Source organism: Lepus europaeus, chromosome 5, assembly GCF_033115175.1.
Source record: "Lepus europaeus isolate LE1 chromosome 5, mLepTim1.pri, whole genome shotgun sequence".
In the NCBI taxonomy this organism is placed as follows: domain Eukaryota; kingdom Metazoa; phylum Chordata; class Mammalia; order Lagomorpha; family Leporidae; genus Lepus; species Lepus europaeus.
Window position 1 is genome coordinate 44,052,153 of NC_084831.1, and position 20,455 is coordinate 44,072,607.

Genomic DNA, 20,455 nt, shown 5'->3' on the forward strand with positions numbered 1-20,455 from the left:
AGCTGTAAATGTTCTTAATGTCACTGAATATACACTTAAGAAGGGAGACAATGTTAAAGCATCTGGCTCCTGGCTTCGGATCAGCGCGGTGCACCGGCCGCAGTGTGCTGGCTGGAGCGGTCATTGGGGGGTGAACCAACGGAAAAAAGGAAGACCTGTCTCTCTCTCTCACTGTCCACTCTGTCCAAAAAAAAAACACGAATGGAGACAATGTTATAGACATTGATATTGATGCAAAACTCAACAAAATACTAACACACCAAATTCAGCAGCATAAAAGGATTATGCACCATGACCAAGTGGGATTTATTCCTAGAATGCAAGGATGATTCAACATAAAATAATCAATCAATATAATATGCCACCTTAAAGCAGAGAAAAAACAACACAACCATCTCAATTGATGTAAAGGAAAAAAATCTTACAAAAAAAAAATCTTTTGTGGTAAAAACACTCCATAAATCAGGAAAACAAAGAAACTACCTCATCATAATAAAGGCCAGATATGAAAAACACATCACTGGGGCCAGTGACACAGTGGGTTAAAGCCCTGGCCTGAAGCTCCGGCATCCCATATGGGCACCGGTTCCAGTCCCGGCTGCTCCTCTTCAGATCCAGCTCTCTGCTATGGCCTGGGAAAGCAGTAGAAGATGGTCCACGTCCATGGGTCTTTGCATCTGCGTGGGAGACCCGAAAGAAGCTCCTGGCTCCTGGCTTTGGATTGGCACAGCTCTGGCCGTTGCAGCCATCTGGGGAGTGAACCAACCGATGGAAGACCTCTCTCTCTCTCTGCCTCTCCTCTCTCTGTGTAACTCTGACCTCCAAATAAATAAAATAAATCTTTTAAAAAAAGAAAAAACTTAAAGAAAAACACATCACTAACATCATACTCAATGGTGAAGGACTAAAAGCTTCTCCTCTAAGAGCAGAACAAGTCAAGGATGCCTACTTTCATGATTTCAAGATGGTACTAGAAATTCTAGCCAGATCAGACAAGTAAAAGAAACAAAAGACATTCAAATTGGAAAGGAAGTGTTCACTGATATTTATATGTAGAAAACTCTAAAAATTCCACACACAAAGAACTATTAGAACAAAGAAACTAATTCAGCAAAGCAGCACAATACAAAGTCAACACACAAAAGTCTTTTCAAAACCAAACTACAAATAATCTCAAAAGGACATTCAGATATTCCATCTACAATACCATCAAAAAGAATAAAATACTAAGGAATCCTGTAACAAAACAATAATGAATAATGAAAAGTACAAAGCATTGCTGAAGTAAATTAATGAAGATGTAAACAGAAATACATTCCATATTCACAGACTGGAAGACTTAACATTGTTAAAATGTTCATACTACCACAAGTGATGTATAGATCAATATGATCCCTATCAAAATCCCAATGAGGTTTTTTGCAAAAACAGAAAGCCTATCCTAAAATTCATATGGAGTTCCAAGGAACCTCAAATAACCAAAACAACCTTGACAAGGAACACCTCTGGTTTCAAAATTTACTACAAAGTTACAGGAATCAAAGTATTATACTACATGTTTACAAATAGACATACAGACCAATGGAGCAGAATAGAGACCCCAGAGATGCCAAATCCATTCTAAGCAGAAAGTGTTCTTTCAACAACGGTGCTGGAAAAACTGGATATGCACAGACAAAAGAATGACACTGTATCATACCTTACACCATATACAAAAATTAATTTAAAATGGATCTATGTCCTAAAAATAAGACCTAATATGTATATTTTATATATATATGTACCTAATATAATGATATATAATATAATGGGCAAAAGTCAGATGCTCTGCCTCTGCTTCTCTGTAACTCTGCCTTTTAAATAAATAAATAAATCTTTAAAGAAAAAAAAAGATTTGTCCATTTTTAACCAGATTGGTGCTGGTTGTTATTCTATTCTTGTTGAGTTCTGGGAGTCTCCTGTATATTCTAGATATAAATTCCTTACCATATATATGATTTAAAACTACTTTCTTTCATTCTGGGGTCTTTTTACCTTGTTTGATAATGCCTTCTGTTGACAAAATTTTAAATTTCCATGTAATCCAGTGGATCTAATTTTTCTTTTCTTGCCTGTGCCTTTGGTGTCATATCCAAGAAAATCATTTCTGGGGCCCGGCACTGTGGCACAGCGTAAGGTTAAGCCATGGCCTGTGGCACCAGCATCCCACATTGATGCCAGTTCAACTCCCAGCTGCTTCACTACCAATCCAGTTAATACACCTGAGAAAGCAGCAGAGAATGGCCCAAGTCCTTGAGCCCCTGCATCTATGTGAGAGACCCAGAAGGCCCGGCCCAGCCTCGGTCGTTGCGACCATCTGGGGAGTGAACCAGCAGACAGATCTTGTTCTCTCTTCTCCCTCTGTAACTATGCCTTTCAAATAAATAAATAAATCTCTTACAATTTTTTTGTTTCTTCTGGACATTTCATAAGGAATCACAGCATTTTTTTAAAAAAGAGAAGGGCAATGGATTTGAACAGAAAATAGCAAGTATTGGTAAGAATGTAGAAAAACTGAAACCCTTGTGCACTGTTGGGTAGAATGTAAAATTATATAGCCACTGTGGCAACAGTATAATGGTTCCTTTAAAAACTACAGTTATAGGGGCCAGTGCTGTAGCACAGTGGGTTAAAGTCCTAGCCTGAAGTGCTGGCATCCCATATGAGCACCAGTTCAAGACCCAGCTGCTCCACTTCCAATCCAGCTCTCTGCTATGGGCTGGGAAAGCAGTAGAGTCCTTGGGCTCCTGCACCCAAGTGGGAGACCCGGAAGAAGCTCCTGGCTACTGGCTTCAAGATCGGCTCAGCTCCAGCCATTGTGGCCAACTGGGGAGTGAACCTGTGGATGGAAGACCCTCCCTCCCTCCCTCTCTCCCTCTCTCCCTCTTCTCTGTGTAACTCTTTTAAATAAATAAATCTTTAAAAAGAAAAAAAAAAAAACTGCAGTTATACTGGGGCCGGCACTGGGCACAGTGGGTTACCACTCTGGCCTGAAGCACTGGCATCCCATATGGGCGCCCGTTTGAAACCTGGCTGCTCTACTTCCGATCCAGCTCTCTGCTGTGGCCTGGGAAAGCAGTGAAGGATGGCACAAGTCTTTGGGCCTCTGTACCCGTGTAGGAGACCCAGAGGAGGCTCTGGCCCCCAGCTTCAGATTGGCGTAGCTCTGGCTGTTGTGGCCAGTTGGGGAGTGGACCATTGGATGGATGACCTCTCTCTCTCTCTGCCTCTCCTCTCTCTGTGTAGCTCTGACTTTCAAATAAATAAATAAATCTTTAAAAAAAAAAAAGACTACTATTACAGGGATCAGTGTTGTGGTACAGTGAAATAAGCTGCTACCATGCCAGCACCCCTTATACTGGAGTACCAGCTCGAGTTCCAGCTGCTCCAAATCCAATCCAGCTCCCAATTAATGTGCCTGAGAAAGCAGAAGATGGCCCAAGTACTGGGGTCCCTGCCAGTACCCACACGGGATGCCAGCAATGCAGACAGAAGCTTAACCTGACATGCCACAACACCAGCCCCCATAATTTTTTTTTTAATTAAAGATTTATCTTATTTATTTGAAAGGTAGTTAGAGAGAGAGAGAGAGATAGAAAGATCTTCCTTCTGCTGGTTCACTGCCAAATGGCTGCAACAACCAGGGTCAGTTCTTTCGGGTCTCCCACAAGGGTGCAGGGGCCCAAAGACTTGGACCATCTTCCACTACTTTCCCAGGCACATTAGCAGGGAGCTGGATCAGAAGTGGAACAGCCAAGGCTCCAACAGGCATCTATATGGGATGCTGGCATTATAGGTGGTGGTTTAACCCACTATGCCACATGCCAGCCCCTTACAATTTTTAAGACTTTAAAAAATAAAGGATGCAATGGCATCCCACAAACTGGGAAAATAGTTTTCAAATCATATATCTGATAAGGTTCTAGTATCTATAATACATAAAGAACTCTTAAGGTTCAACAATTTAAAAAAAAACTCAATTTTTAAATAGACAAAGGATTTGAATAGATGAAGATACCCAAATGGCCAACAGGCACATAAAAAGATACTAAACATCATTAATTACTACGGAAAGACAAAGCGAAACCACAAGGAAGTACCACCCTCATCTACCAAAATGGTTATAATTAAAGATATATAGTAAGTGATGGTGGGGCTGGCGCATCACCATCACCATCACTGGCATAGTAGGTTAAGCCTCTGCCTGCCACACTAGCATCCCACGTGGGCACCAGTTCAAGTCCCAGCTGTTCTACTTCTGATCCAGCTCCCTGCTAATGGCCTGGGAAAGCACTGGAAGATGGCCCAAGTGAACCAGCAGATGGAAGATCTCTCTCTTTTTCCCTCTCTCTCTCTCTCTCAACCTCGCTCTCTCTCTGCCTCTCTTTAACTCTGCCTTTCAAATATTTTGTTAAAAAAAGGTGAACTTTATGGTATCATAAATTATACCTCAAAAAAAGGAAAAAATACACTATTACATAATTACATTAGCCATCAAAATACTAACGTCTTAACGTGTCATGCAGCCACCACCCTATATCCTGAATGAAAGAAGGAAAAAGGCAAATACTATAGTATCTTAATATTACTTATGAAAAGTTCTCACTTTGGCAGCACGTATACTAAAATATTACTTATGAAAACTCTGACTCCAACACACACCCCCGGCAAAGAGGTCCCCATAGTTTGGATAACATTAACCTAAATTAACACTCAGCACAGGGGCCGGCGCTAGGCACAGCGGCCGGCGCTATGGCACAGCAGTACCTCTCTCTCTGTCTCTACCTCTCTCTGTAACTCTTTCAAATAAATAAATTTAAAAAAATACTCAGTACATGACTGTTGCTTAAAAAATACTCTGACAAAATGCAATCAGATTTGCTTTATATAATTCACACTTTTATGTATTTGCAAAATATTTTTTGAACAACTATTAAAAAAAGAAACCTCTGCATCCTAAAATTTGACACCCTGAGCTTGAGGTAAAACACAGGGTAGCAGTGAAAAGCTGTGGCTCTGGACTCAGATACTCTGAATTCAAATCCTGACTGCAGCAAACTAGATATGAGATTCTGTTAGTTACAAAGAGAGGGAGGGAGGGAGGGAGGGAGGGAGGGAGGGAGGGAGGGAAGGAAGGAAGGAAGGAAGGAAGGAAGGAAGGAAGGAAGGAAGGAAGGAAGGAAGGGGGAGAGATCCTCCCCAGATGGCCAAAATGTCCAGGGCTGAGCCAGTACTATTGTTAGGACTGAGCTAATACTTCTAAGCTCTAGAGAAAGAAATTAGGGCCCAGTAACTACACAGGAAATTATCTATTACCATGGTAAATCCAATGCCCATTTAGAATTATTAGGCTGTTGTATGATTACCAAACACACCTATCTCATTCTAGAAGTACAGGCTGCTTCATTTGAAGATTAGGACTTTGCTTAACTTTACTGGTGAACAGCTTGCATGAATGTTGCTCCCTCTTTCCAGCCTCTACTCCTCAATGCCCTAAACTACTTTCTAGTGCTGAACTAAAAAACAGTCATCTAATCTAAGCTACTGAGTGAAGAAGCTTCTTGAACAGCTAGAACACTGTGATTTCTCCCAAGAGTATTATTGTCTCAGAAGAATCTTCTAAGAGATGAAAAATTCTTATACAGTAAGATTTGGATCACAGGATCTTCAAAAAATAGTCTGAAATACAGGAAGAGGAGAGTGTTATGAGAAAGGCTGAACTATCCACTCAAAACGGGTAGAATCTGTTGGTAGGGAAGCCAAGGACAAAAAACTAGACTAGGAGTCAGAAAATAGTTCTAATCACAGCTCAACCACTCTCTCACTTGGCTTACCACTTACAAGATTAAAAATCCAAATACCTTAATTTAACATACTCTCAAGTTGATTTCTACTTCCAATCATTTATCTCACCAGTCTATCCATATCCTCAATTCTGATCACACTGAATTTCTTACTCCTCCCCACACACCAAGCCCCACCACAACTTATCATCTTTGTGTGTTATGTCCTAGGTCTGGAATGGCCTTCATCTATTCTCTTCCCTTCTATACCTAACAATTTCCCACTCAACCCTCAAGAGCTGGCTTCTTCCTCTTAACTCCAGGAATTTGGGATATTGTAATTTACAGAATTATACACAGACCGAGTTTCTTGACAGCAGATTGTCTTTTTTTGCATGTCTCTAAAACCTAGTAGTGTCTAGTATACAGTACAATTTCAAATGTCTGAAGTGAGTTCTTAATGAACGAACTTTAGGCAGTTTCCTCATTTACAAAATTAAAAAAAAAAATTTGATATATCTGAAAGCAACATGGTCTTACATTAGGAACGGTGATCTGCTTTGAAATCTTTCCAACTCTGATCTTGAGCAAATAACTTCTATGAGTCACAGATTGCTCATCTATAAACACGTTTCATAGGGCTGTTACATCGAAGAAGTGAAAAAAATGCATAAACATATCTAGCACAGTAACTAGAATAGGCACTCTAATAAAAGTTCTCTCTCCTTCAATTCATAGGGTAATTAAGGACATCTAGTGGGATTTTAAATGAAAATAATTTAGAAACTACAGCACACCACACAAATTAAACCTTAAGAGAAAAAAAATTTAAACATTTTAATACTTTTTCTTTCTTTTGTGTTTGTAAGAAACACCTGGGGGGGCCAGTGCTGTGGCACAGGTTAATCCTCCACCTGTGGTGCCAGCATCCCATATGGGTGCCAGTACTAGTCCCAGCTGCTCTACTTCCTATCCAGCTCTCTGCTATGGCCTGGGAAAGCAGTAGAAGTTGGCCCAAGCACTTGGGACCCTGAATCCATGTGGGAGATCCAGAAGAAGCTCCTGGCTCCTGGCTTAGGACTGGCTCAGCTCTGGGCATTGCAGCCATTTGGGGAGTGAATCAGCGGATGGAAGACCTTTCTCTCTGTCTCTCTCTCTCTCACTGTAACTCCACCTCTCAAATAAATCAATCTTAAAAAAAAAAAAACACACTTGGGGACTTGCTGCTTTTTTAACATTTCTCCAGGGATGGGTGTTTGGCACAGCAGTTAAGCCGCCACTTGCAAGGACAACTGCATCCCATACCAAAAGTATGGGTTCTGCTTCTGATCCAGTTTCCTTCTAATAGGCAGCCTGCAAGACAGCAGGTTTTTTGAGTTCCTGCCATCCACCTGACTGAGTTCTGGGCTCCTGGCTTCAGTCTGGCGCAGACCCAGCTCTTGCTGGCATTTGGGAAGTAAACCAGGTAGGAGCACCAGAGCTTGCAGGCGTACTCTCTCTGGTTCTCTCTCTCTCATTGTCTTCCCCACCACCTCAACCCTACGCCTTTCAAATAAATTAAAAAAAAAAAAACCACATTTCTCCAAATTGTGCAACTGTCTAGAATTCCAGAATTTAAACAATTCAGTTTGTACCATGCGAACAGTCCTAACTCCTCTAATACTAATAAGAAAAAGTTCATATATTTTTATGAATTATGGTGTCCTCTTCCCAAGCCAGCTTTAGGGCTTCCCATTCTTTTTTAACAACGCAGAGCATATTTCAAAAAGTTTGTGAAAAATTTTATTAAAAATGTTTATTTTGATGCAAAAAAAATTTTTTTATTCTACTATCATGGCCTTGAACAATGAAAAGACCTTAAACTTCCTGTATTTAGATGTCTGCTGGCCTTAAAACATTAAATGTCAATAACTCTCACTTCCACTTCTGGATTATTTCAAGGAAACTTTTTCATTTTCTATATCAAATGAAAAACTGCAAACATCAGGAAAATTTACCTAAAAGAGTTCTTTTTTGAAAATAACTTTCTTTTGTTTAACATAATTATTTTTAAAGCATAAAACACTTAAAAGTCTTACTTTTCCCAATATATACAGCTTTTAGGAAGCACTCCTTATAATTTGTAAAAGCATCACAGTGCACTAGAAGCTAGGTTTCCTTCATCAAGCACCACTTTCTAAATTAATATTTCATAATTTTACAAGTTGTGACTAATCAGTACTTTTCTTTACAATGCAGTACTTTTCTTTACAATTCCAGCACCTTAGTATGGTATTTTCTCTAAAGTATATTCACTTGGGATTACCCGATTTTAATAACTAATAGTTCTCATTATTTTCAAAATCGAACAGGTATGCTCAGCTTCACCAGGTGTTACAAACATTTCGCTGTTACAAGACTTGAGAGGGGAAAAAAAAGTCTTTGAAAATGAAAAGATGTATGATCCACTCGAGCTAAATGCAGGCAGACGATATACAATTCGAATCGCGCTTCTGGACACTAGGATCACAAAAGGAGGTAGAACCTCAAATGACTAAGGAACTACTTTTACATCAAAAATATATCAAAATGAAGGAACATGGTATAATGAAACTAAAATTTCAAGCAAGGGGCAAAATTCGTGTGATTTCCATTTGGTGATCTGAAAAGAAATCAACCTTGTTAAATTAATAGTAATTCATCCCATTGCGATACGAGGGGAAATCCCGTCGATGTGCTGCTTTCGGGTCTAAATTTTTTTTTTTTTTTTTTGCAGTCCAGATCCCAACAGGATCTGAAACCCCGCGCGGAGGCAAGGAACACACTCGGGGAATGCTGTCTGTTTACAAATACGAAGCTCACTGTTACCCACGTCAAAGGAGCGCGTTGCCACCGCACGACTGGGGGGCGGGGGAGAGAAGGCGGGCGAGCAAGAAACAAAATCCACAGACACCTCCACCTCGTCGCTGCAAGGGCGAGCGCCGAGAAGAGACTCATTATGTAGTGTGTGTGTGTGTGTGTGTGCGTGCGTGTGCACGAACGGCACATATACATCTGTTACCTAAGTACGGGTGAAAGAAAAGGCACACAGGACACCGAACCGTCCCGGGCCCAAGAGAATGCTCAAGCCAACCCCCGTTAAGTCAACACCGGCCTGGCCCGTCTACAACAGGTTTCGGGCCGAGGCCGACAGCCCCAGCCTCTCTGTGGAGTTCCGCTCCGAAGCGCCCCAATGCCCTCCCCAGGCCGCCCAGGCCGCCGTCCCCACCTCCCTGAACTCAGCCGTCCCCCCGGGACCCCCAAAGCCCGTTCCGGCAAGGAAATTAGCGTCAGGCCCCCCAAGGGGCGGCCGAGGCAGCACCCGCTGTCCCACTCCCCGACACCTGCGAGGCGCGGGCACCTGAGGAAGGCGAACCCGGGGCCGCCCGGCCTTCCCGAGCACACCCCCCTCGGCACCCGGCGCGGCGCCGCGGCCGGAACCTCCGTACCTGCGAGGCCCGCGAGCTACAGGCGCGCGCGGCGCCTCCTCATCTCAGTGGCTCCCGCTCCCGCTCTCCCTCCGCCTCCCGCTGCCGCTCCCGCTGCCGCCGCCGCCGCTGGAGGCCAGGACACGAAGAGCTCAGGGCTCCACCGCCATGTCCGCCGCGCCGCGAACTGCATTGTGGGGGGGAAGGGATGGGGAGGGGGAGGAGGAGGGAGAGGGAGAGAAAGAGGAGGACCGGGTGAGGGGAGGGGGCCGAGGCGGAGTGGAGGCCGGGGGGGAGGGGGAGGGGGAGGGCGGCCGGGGACTGGTCCCGGCCCGGGAGAATGGGAGACCGGCGCGAAGACCTTGGGAGACGCGGCGCCCAGGGAAGGGTTCAGGGGTGCCCCCTCTGTCCGTTCTGGGGGGGCCCCCGGTTACTGGTGAAATCCCAGCGGAGGAAGGGTACACAGCGCTGGGGGGAGGGGCCCCGCTCGGGGGCCTGCGCTGGCCGCGAGGAAACAATGAGCAGGGGGTCGCCGCGGGAAGACAGCGCACTCACACCCACGCCGAGGGAAAGGAAACGCGCGAGGACACTCGTTACCCGCGCGGAGGGGAGGGGGCGGGCCGGGCCCCCGGCGGCGGCGGCGGCGGGGGAAGCTGGGAGGCCGCCGGCCAGGGTCGCCAGGTCTCGCCGCCGCCTGGAGGGGGCTGGGGTCGCCCGCGCGGCCGCGCCGCCCACGTGAGGCCCCCGGGCGGGAAGAGGGCTCCGAAAGCCGCGTCGGCGCCTCGCACCCGAAGCTGCTCCGGTCGCGGAGGAAAGCTGGCCCTGCCTGTGACCCTCTGACCTGACCCACAGGGCACGGCCCGCACCTACGCGGAGCGTCGGCGGCCAGGGCGGGCTTGTGAGCGTCAGCGAGCGGCGGAACCGAGGGAGCCCACCCCCAGCCGTCGAAGGCTGGCACCAGGCCCTCGCCCCCGGACCCTTTTTCTTTGTGCGAGGCAGCCGATTAAGGAGTTAAAAGCAGAGAAACCTCAGGAAAGAGATGTTAGACGTAATTTCTTTAGTTTCCTGCAGGTATAGGATCACCTACTATCAGGGTGCCCCCCTCTTCCCCTTCCTTTCAACGTTAAAGTACATTCATTAAAGTACAGAGAGAGGGCTTAATGTTTTTGCTCGAGTTTTTTCGTTTTGTTTGAGAGACGCAGGCTAGAGATTATTTCAAGCAGCCTCTTCAAAGCTGGGCAGATCACACAACTGCAATCCTTGAGTTTGCATACCCTAGGCAACGCAAGGATGTGACCAGGACAGACCTGAGGATGAAAGGAAGACGCTGGGTCTTAAGTATTTACAAGATACTGTCAGAAAATTTCTTATGACTCAGAGGCTGAAACTGTTAAAGAGGTTGCAGAGGGACAATCCTCTGTAGTCCATCTACCCTGCACCACAACCCAGAAGCAAATACTTGTTATTTATCTGATTATGTCTGTACATCCATCTGAATCCTCATGAGAAGCTTGGTGTGAAAGGGGCCAAGCGTTGCCCACTAAGTGCAAGGCCTTCATGTAGGGGCTTCCTGTAGTTCACTATTTAATCTTTGCAATAATCCTACGAGGTAGGTACCGTTGCTCCCATTTACAGAGGCGAGAACCAGGGCTCTGAGAGTTGGTGCATTTTGCCGCTATCTGTCTGATGCCACAACACCTCGGTATGACAGATACAGTACTGGAATTCAAATCCAAAGAGCCCTGCCTGTTTTGGGTACTTATCAACTGAATGACTCTGGGCACATGTACCCTCTGAGTTTCCTCGGCTGTAACGTTTTTAACCACACAACTGTTTTACATAGATGATGTAATGGACACACTGGGGAACTAAAGTGAAAACCTGACGCCTGTAGAGAAGTTGAGATGATATCAAACGTGCCGTTCCTTTTAGTTAGAGGTATCAGTGTCCTTGGAGCAAGTCCAGTTGAACAAACATTTCCTAGTTACCTAATAAGAGCAAAACATTTAGTTAGGTGCCAAGGATACAAAGACAACAGATTCCTGTCTCAAAAAGTTCACCATTGAGCAAGGTGGTTCTGCTGAGCTACAATAAAAGCAACAGGTGATATGAACCAAGAGCTGGACAAATAACCCCACATAGATGAGACTACAGTGAAAAAGGTAGAAGTGAGACCTTGAAGTCTCGCTTGCTACAAGCCAGACAAAATTCTGTGATTCAGAGGATACCATTGGCCTGGAGCATGCAGAAGATAATAAGTCTAGAGCAGAAAGCTGAGCCCAAACTGAGAACCCCCAAGCCTCCCTATACCTACCCCTCCTACATAACTCTCTTCTACGACCTTTCGTATTTCATGAGACCCAGCTCAACTCCTACCTCCTTTATTAAGTCTTCCTGATCACCCCTCCCCCAATTCCACTGGATGCTATCCCTCCAATCTTGAAATTCCAACATAATACTTTTATAAGTCTGATACCATAGATTATAAATTTGAGCCCAAATATATATATATATATATATGTATGTATTCTTTATAATGCTTGTATTCCTGTTGAGTATGATCTTATTTATCATCACAGCTAAATACATAGAGCAAGTATTACTCTGACATGAACATAAGGAAAGTTAGGGCATATAAGGCTTAATTAGTTCCCAGAGTCATACAATATGTCACAAGCAGGACAACAATGCCAGCCCTGTGTTCTTTCCATGGAATCACAAACAGATTACTGTGAAATAAAATGATAAAATCTGATGGGTTTGTAAAAATATTCTGAGGACTTATATCTGCTGCTTTCAAGTAAGATCTCATAATTGTGGTTAAGGCTCCACATTTAGCTTCTAATCTGGAAGTTCTGGGAACTCAGTTTCACACAAACAGATGAAAATTATTTGCGGCAAAACCTTTTTCTTTTAAAGATTATTTATTTGAAAGATGGAATTACAGAGAGGGAGAAGCACAGGCAGAGAAGTCTTCCATTCGCTGGTTCCCTCCCCAAATGGCCAAACAGCTGGGGCTGGGCCAAGCCAAAGCCAGGAGCTAGGAGCCTTTTCCAGGTCTCCCACATGGGTGCAGGGGCCCAAGTACTTGGGCCAACTTCCACCACTTTCCCAAGTGCATTAGCAGGGAGCTGGATGGAAGTGGAGTAGCCAAAACAAACTGGTGCCCATATGGGATGCCAGCACTGCAGACAGAGGCTTAAACTTCTATGCCACAGCATGGGGCCCTGTTGACACTTTTTGAAGTGGTCTACAAAGCAGAGGTATTTTCAAACTTTAAATTTTTTAAAAAATATTTATTCATTTATTTGAAAGAGTTATGAGAAGGAGAGATAGAGAGCTACCATCGCTGATTCACTCCCCAGATGGTTACAACTGCCAGGGTTGGGCCAGACAAAATTGAGGAGCCAGGAGCTTCACCCGGGTCTCCCAAGGGGGTGGCAGGGGCCCAAACACTTGGACCATCTTCCAAGGCTTTTCCCAGGACACTAGCAGGGAGTTGGATGGGAAGTGGAGCAAGCAGGACAGGAACCAGTTCCCATACCTGCTTTACCTGCTAGGCCACAAGTCCACCAGCCCCCAAACTTTAACATTTTTGTGATTCTTACCAAGACCTTGACTACCAAAGCTCCTAAAGTGTGTGTTCACCACAAAAGTAGCATAAAAGATTTATTTATCCTATCTTCTTGCTTTCTAAAATAAAATATATTAAAATGCCTATTTCATAGTAAACATGCAACAACAACAAATTTCCTTTCTTCTTAAAATCCACTTTCTTCCCACCTGCTCCACTTTAGATTTCATGTGCCTTTAAACTCACACTAGCACATGGCTGTACTTGCTAAGAGTGACTCTATTTCATCTGTCCTGAGGATTCTATGTGTGAAATTTTAAACTTCAGTCACACCCTTTAGCTTACTTCTTTGAAGCATTAGAAAGTTTTTTTAAGGTGGCATTTTCTTTTAAGTGAATAGCACTGAGTTAGAAGGACCATCATACAGTTAGACATATCAAGAACACACACTATGGGGCTGGGGCTGTGACACAGCAGGTTAAAGCCCCAGCCTGCAGTGCCAGCATCCTATATGGGCACTGGTTCAAGTCCCAGCTGCTCCTCTTATGATCTAGCTCTCTGCTATGGCCTGAGAAAGCAGTAGAAGATGGCCCAAGTCCCTGAGCTCCTGCACCCACATGGGAGACCCAGAAGAAGCTCCTGGCTCCTGGCTTCGAATCAGCTCAGCTCTAGCGGTTGCGGTCATTTGGGGAGTGTACCAGCAGAATGGAAGACCTCTCTCTCTGTAACTCTGTCATTCAAATAAATAAAATAATTCTTAAAAAAAAAAAAAAAGAACATACACTCGTAGCAGGACACAATGCTATAAAGGTAGCCTAGTACCACATGATAAGGGCCATAAATGCCATTTCTTTAAAAAGGCATTTGGTGGGGCCAGCCCTCAGGCGTATGAGGTAAAGCTGTTGCCTGCAGTGCCGGCTTCCCATATGGGTGCTGGTTCAAGTCCCAGCTGCTCCACTTCCCAGCCAGCTCTCTGCCAGGGCCTGGAAAAGCAGTAGAAAGCAGAAGATGGCACAAGTACTTGAGCCCCTGCACCCATGTGGGAGATCCAGAAGAAGCTCCTGGCTCCTGGATTCAGATAGGCATAGCTCCAGCCATTGCAGCCATTTGTGAAGTGAACCAGCAGATGGAAGACCTCTCCCCCACCCCTGCCTTTCAAATAATAAAAAAAGAAGGCATTTGGGGCCAGAGTTGTAGCTCAACTAATGTGCCTGGGAAAGCATCAAAGGATGACCCGAGTACTTGGGCCCGTGCTACCCATATGGGAGACCTGGATGGAATTCCAGGCTCCTGGCTTTGACTTGGCCCAGCCCTGGCCATTACAGCCATTTGGGAAGTGATCCACCAGCTAGAACTCTCACTCGCTCGCTCGCTCTCTATCTTGTTATTTATGTATTTATTCATTTGAAAGGCAGAGTTGCAGAGAGGCTGAGGTAGAGAGAGAGAGAGAGAGAGAGAGAGTGTGCGAGTGAGCATGATAAATGTCTTCCATCTGCTGGTTCACTTCCACAAATGGCTGCAACAGCTAGAGCTGAGCCAATCCAAAGCCAAGAACTTCTTCTGGGTCTCCCACATGGTTGCAGGGGCCCAAGGACTTAAGCCATCTTCTGCTGCTTTCCCAGGCCATAGCTGAGAGCTAGATTGGAAGTGGAACAGCTGGGACTCAAACCAGCACCCATATGGGATGCTAGCACTGCAGGCAGCGGCTTTACCCACTATGCCACAGTGCTGGACCCTAGATATCATTTTTTAAAAAAAAAAAAAAAAAGGTTTATTGGGGGCCTGCACTGTGGCACAGTAGGTAAAGCTGTCGCTTGCAGTATTGGCATCCCATATGGACACCAGCTTCCCATATGGGACCCAGTTCAAGACCCAGAAACTCTACTTCCAATCCAGCTCTCTACCATGACCTGGGAAAGCAGTGAAAGATGGTCCAAGTCCTTGAGCCCCTACACCTGTGCAGGAGACCTGGAAGAAGCTCCTGGCTCCTGGCTTCAGCTCAGCCCAGCTCCGACTGTTGAGGACATTTGGGGAGTGAACCAGCGGACAGAAGAACCTTCTCCCTCTCCTTCTCTCTCTGCCTCTGCCTCTCTGTAACTCTGCTTCTTAAATAATAAATAAAAAATCTTTTTAAAAAAATGAGATAAACCTCCATTCTACCAATCTCCCTATGACCAATTCTAATATAAAATGTTAGGACAACCTATATTGATTCATCTTTATATACTATAAAATGTCATGCCCTCTGTTCAGAAAGAAACCCTCTCATGTTTTGTAAAGTGATTTTCAACAAGAATTCCAAGACCATTAACTGGGGGAAGAGACAGTCTTTTCAATAAATGGAGCTGGGAAACTGGATACCCACTTATCAGAAAAAATGAAGTTGGACCCCATTGTTAGACCATATGCAAAAATTAACTGAAAATGGATCCATAACCTTAATCTAAGACCTAAAACTCTTAGAAAAAACAAGAGCTGTACAATATTGAATTTTGCAGTGATTTCTTGGACATGATATCAAAGATGGAGGCAACAGCAATAACAACGACAAAAAGAAAAGTTTAACTGGAGGCAGGTGTTTGGCACAGCAGTTAAGATTCTGCATAGAATATCCATATCCCAGATTTGATTACCTGGGTTCAATCCTTGGCTCCAATCCTGATTCCAACTTCCTCCTGTTCCCCTGTCTCTCTCTGCCTTTCCAGTGAAAATAGTTTTCTTAAGCCATTACTGTTTTTTTTTTTTCCTTTAAAGACTGATTTATTTATTTGAAAGAGTTACACGGAGAGACAGAGAGAGAGAGAGAGAGAGAGAGAGAGAGAGAGAGAAGTCTTCCAGTCTTCCATTCGCTGATTCACTCCCCAACCGGCCGCAATGGCTGGAGCTGCGCCGATCTGAAACCAGGAGCCAGAAGCCTCTTCTGGTTTCCCACACGGGTGCAAGAACCCAAGGACTTGGGCCATCTTCTACTGCTTTCCCAGGCCCTAGCAGAGAGCTGGATTGGAAGTGGAGTAGCCAGGACTCAAACCAGCACCCATATGGGATGCCGGCACTGCAGGCAGCAGCTTCCCCCGCTAATGCCACAGCACAGTCCCAAGCCATTACTTCTTCTTCTTTTTTTTTTTTTTTTTTTTTTTTTTGGACAGGCAGAGTGGACAGTGAGAGAGAGAGAGACAGAGAGGAAGGTCTTCCTTTTGCCGTTGGTTCACCCTCCAATGGCCGCCGTGGCTGGCGCGCTGCGGCCAGTGCACCACGCTGATCTGAAGGCAGGAGCCAGGTGCTTCTCCTGGTCTCCCATGGGGTGCAGGGCCCAAGCACTTGGGCCATCCTCCACTGCACTCCCTGGCCACAGCAGAGAGCTGGCCTGGAAGAGGGGCAACTGGGACAGAATCCGGTGCCCTGACTGGGACTAGAACCCGGTGTGCCGGCGCCGCAAGGTGGAGGATTAGCCTATTGAGCCGCGGCACCAGCCGCCATTACTTCTTAAAAACTGAACTGCATGGAAATTTTGTTCATCAAAAAACAGTAAAAAGGTAACCAACAGAATAGGAGAATATATTTGTAAATCATGTATCTAATCAGAGATTAATAACCAGAATTCACAGAGAACTCCTAAAGCTCAACAACAACAAAACCCAATTCAAACTGGGCACAGGACATTTCTCCAAAAGCATACAAGTGGATAATAAGCAAATAAAAAGATACTGAACATCACTAATCATTAAGGAAAATGCAAATGAAAAATACAATGAGATGCCACCTCACACCCATTTAGGCTAAGATAAAAAAAAAAATACCAAGGGGGCCCACACAGGTTAGGACTCTCCTGCCCCATATCTGAGTACCTGGATTTGATCTTGGGCTCCACCTCCTGATGGCAGATTCCTGCTAATTTGCAGACCTCAGGAGGCAATAGTAATAACTCAAATAATGGGTCCCTGCCACTCACATGAGGGACTTGGATTGAGTTGCCAGATCTTTACTTTAGCCTGGCCAGGCCCCAGTTGGCTGTTGCAGTCATCTGGAGAGTGAAACAGTGGAAGAGAGCTTCCCTCCCCACCTCTCACCCATCCACCCCTACCCCCAGCCTCAGCACTAAACTAGGTTAAAAAATATAATGAGTTGATGTGAATGTGGAAAAACTGAATCCCCTGTGCACTCTTGGTGGGAATATAAAATGGTATAGCCACTGAGGAAAACAGTACGGCAGTTCCTCAAAAAGTTAAAAACAGAATTATCATATGACCCAGCAATTTCCCTTCTAGACATATGCCTGAAAGAATTGATAGGTCTCAAAGAGATACCTGTACACCCATATTTATATCATTATTCACATTAGCTAAAACATGGCAGCAACCCAAGTCTCCATTCAGAGATGAGTGGATAATAGAATGTGGTACCATGCACTCTTACAATGGAACATCATTCAGCCTTAAAAAGGAAGGCAATTCTTCAATACGATACTGGTTTCAAGTCCTACCTCCACTCTAAATTCCAGCTTCCTACTAACACACACCATGAGAGGCAACCATGATGGCTCAGATACTTGAGTATGGGAGATCTCTGTCTCTCTGTCCCTCTGACTTTTAAATAAATAACTTCAATTAAATTAAAAGAAGATTTAATTTAAAAAAAAAAAAAAGACATAGAGGGGCTAGCCTTGTGGCACAGTGAGTAAAGACACCACCTGTGACACCAGCATCCCATATGGATGCTGGTTTGTGTCTGGCTGCTTTATTCTGATCTAGCTCCCTGCTAATGGCCTGAGAAAAGCAGTGAAAGGTAATCCAAGTGCTTGGGCCCCAGCCACCCACATGAGAGACCCAGATGAAGCTCCAGGCTCTTGGCTGTGGCCTAGCTCAGTCCCAGCCTTTGTGGCCCCTTGGGGAGTGAACCTGTGAGTAGAAGAACTCTCTCTCTCCCTCTCTCCCTGCCTCTCGCTCTCCTTCTCTCCATGCCTCTCGCTCTAACTCTGACTTTCAAATAAATAAATAAATCTTTAAAATAAAATAAGGTGAGAAGGGTAGGACATGTTTCAGAAACCTGCAATAGGAGACTTACTAGAGCTTGACCTGAAAGGTAGTTCTTAAAGACTCTTACCCAGGAGAGTGATGCAGTCATATTTGGATTTTTAAAAAATATATATTAGTCAACAGTGTGTGGGGAAAAAAAATCAAGAAGTCAAAATTGAAAGCAGGGAAAACAGTAAGGGAATGTAGAAAATCAGGCGAGAGTTTATTAAAGTGTCAAATAAACAGGGTAGGAATGGAGAGAAAGGGGCAGATTAGAAAGATATTATGGGGCCAGCGCTGTGGTGTAGCGACTGAGGCCCCAGCCTGCAGTGCCTGCATCCCAAATGGGTGCTGGTTCAGATCCCGGCTGCTCTACTTCCGATCCGGCTCTCTGCTGTGGCCTGGGAAAGCAGTGGAGGATGGCCCAGGTCCTTGGGCCCCTGCACTCATGTGGAAGACCCAGGGGAAGCTCCTAGCTTTGGATCAGCCCAGCTCCAGATGCTGTGGCCAATTGGGGAGTGAACCAGCGGATGGAGGACCTTTCTCTCTCTCTCCTCTCCTTCTCTCTGTGTGTAACTCTGACTTTCAAATAAATAAATAAATCTCTAAAAAAAAAAAAAGAAAGAATGCAATTAAAAAAAAAAAAAGAAAGATATTAATGGGGGCCAGCACTGTGACTTAGCACAGCACCTGTGATGCTGGCAGCCCTTATGTGCAGCTCCACTTCTATTTAAAGAAAATAACAGGCAGAGTGGACAGTGAGAGAGAGAGACAGAGAGAAAGGTCTTCCTTTTCCGTTGGTTCACCCCCCAAGTGGCCGATCCAAAGCCAGGAGCACTCCGGGGCCACAGCAGAGAGCTGGAGTGGAAGAGGAGCAACCGGGACAGAATCCAGCACCCCAACCAGGACTAGAACCCGGGGTGCCAGTGCCGCAGGTGGAGGAATAGCCTAGTGAGCCGCAGTACCAGCCGCCCCACTTCTGATCCAGCTCCCTGCTAATGCACCTGGGAAAGCAGCAGAGGATGGCCCAAGTCCTTGGTCCCTGCTCCTATGTGGGAAACTCGGAAAAAGCTCCTGGCTCCTGACTTTTAAAAATGTTTACAACTAAACTTTTTTTTCTAAGTATAAGAGTATTACATACCACATCTGGAAAATAGAGGAAAACTAAAAAAATAAATAAATAAATAACACTAATGACATCCCATAATGCCACTATTTTAAGATCACCATTCTAAACAATTTTTGGCATAATTCCTTCCAGTCTTTTTAAAAAATACATTTTAACATAGTTGAGGTCATACTTTGTGTTTAATTTTTTTACTTATTGCCTCATTGTATTTTTCTACACCATTAGGAAATCTTTATAAATACAGTTTTAGTATCAGCAAAATATTCCATTATGAGAAAGTACCAGATTTTGGTTAATCAGTCCCATATTATTGGATACATAAGTTACTTCTAATTTCTTGCTATTATAAATAATGTCTTTTGCATAAATACGTAAGACACTATACCGTTATTTTCTCAGAGAAAATTCTCAGATGTGGTATTTCTACATCAAGTAGTGCTAAACCGTAAAGGGCTCTGGATATGTACTGTCAAATTGCTTTTTAAAAGGTTTGTACAGTGCTAAATATCACTTATGCTTCTATGTGGGAGAGGAAACCAACTAAACATTCTCAGCTTTCAAAGTGATGGGTTGCTCAGAATCTATGGGCAATGGCTGTTGCTTCTACAAACACATTTCCCTTTAGGAGGTAAATCCTGGCTGCTACCAGAAAGGCCCAGATTTGGGGGTTGAGTTGCCATGCTTTATTTACCTGTCTATCTCCCCAGGACCTGAGAAACTTACCTTTTGGACAAAGAAGTCCTTTTACCTTGCAAGCCAAAAATGTTGTAGCGAGAGTCTTCTTTAAGGTTGAGCAACATCAACAGAACATCCTGCCCGGGTCTCCTGAGTCCCAGGGGAGAATCTTACTGACCCGGGGGAGGCTCCGACAGGGACCCCAGGAGAGAGGAACCGGCCTGGCACAGAGTGAGTGCAGCGCTGAGGTCTTCTTGTTGGGGCATTTTTTGGTCCAGCTCCAGAACGCTTTCCCAGACTCACCCAGCACTCTCCCAGGCCCTCTGTATGCCCACAGTCTCAAGAGAAGCTCCCAGCTTCTCTCATTTTTCCCCATTCACGTGGGCTGATCTTAGCTCCTCCTACCCCATCCTGGCTCTCTTCCTTTCCTGTTCTTCCTGGCCTCTTTCTTCCCTCCCCTCCCCCTAGCCGCCTCCCTGTCTTCATAGGGACCCTTCCGGAGTTCATCTTTGAATTCTTCTCTAAGCATCTTTTAATGCTGTTCTCCCTCTTTCTGTCTTCTCTCTTCCCCTCTATTTCCCCTTCTCCCTCTCTTTTCTGAGTCTTTGTGTAACATCTCCCCCCCCCCCCCCCCCCGCCACCTGTCTCCCCCAGCCCTCTTGACCTTTTCCAGCCTCTGGACCTCCCCATCCTCTCCAGGTGACACACACACCATCTTGAAATCTGTAGGAGTTTCTCCTAGCGTCTTTCACATGGAATACAGCCTTTTTTGTACCCCATTACTAAGGAATACTCTT

At 44.9% G+C, this 20,455-nt stretch overlaps 1 protein-coding gene across 10 annotated transcripts in view; it reads right to left on the minus strand.

Moving 5' to 3' along the window:
* TUT4 (terminal uridylyl transferase 4) overlaps positions 1 to 20,455 on the minus strand; it is a 215,245-nt gene that overhangs the window by 135,123 nt on the left and 59,667 nt on the right. For 5 of the 10 annotated variants that reach the window (XM_062191337.1, XM_062191336.1, XM_062191333.1 and 2 more), the window contains exon 1: positions 9,290 to 9,441. The exons of 1 other annotated variant lie outside the window; for it this stretch is intronic. The gene's annotated coding sequence lies outside the window, so the exon portion shown is untranslated. Of the gene's footprint in view, positions 1 to 9,289; positions 9,444 to 20,455 lie in introns of those variants that run through there. 4 more of the 10 variants (XM_062191343.1, XM_062191342.1, XM_062191340.1 and 1 more) reach the window with 3 other exon arrangements.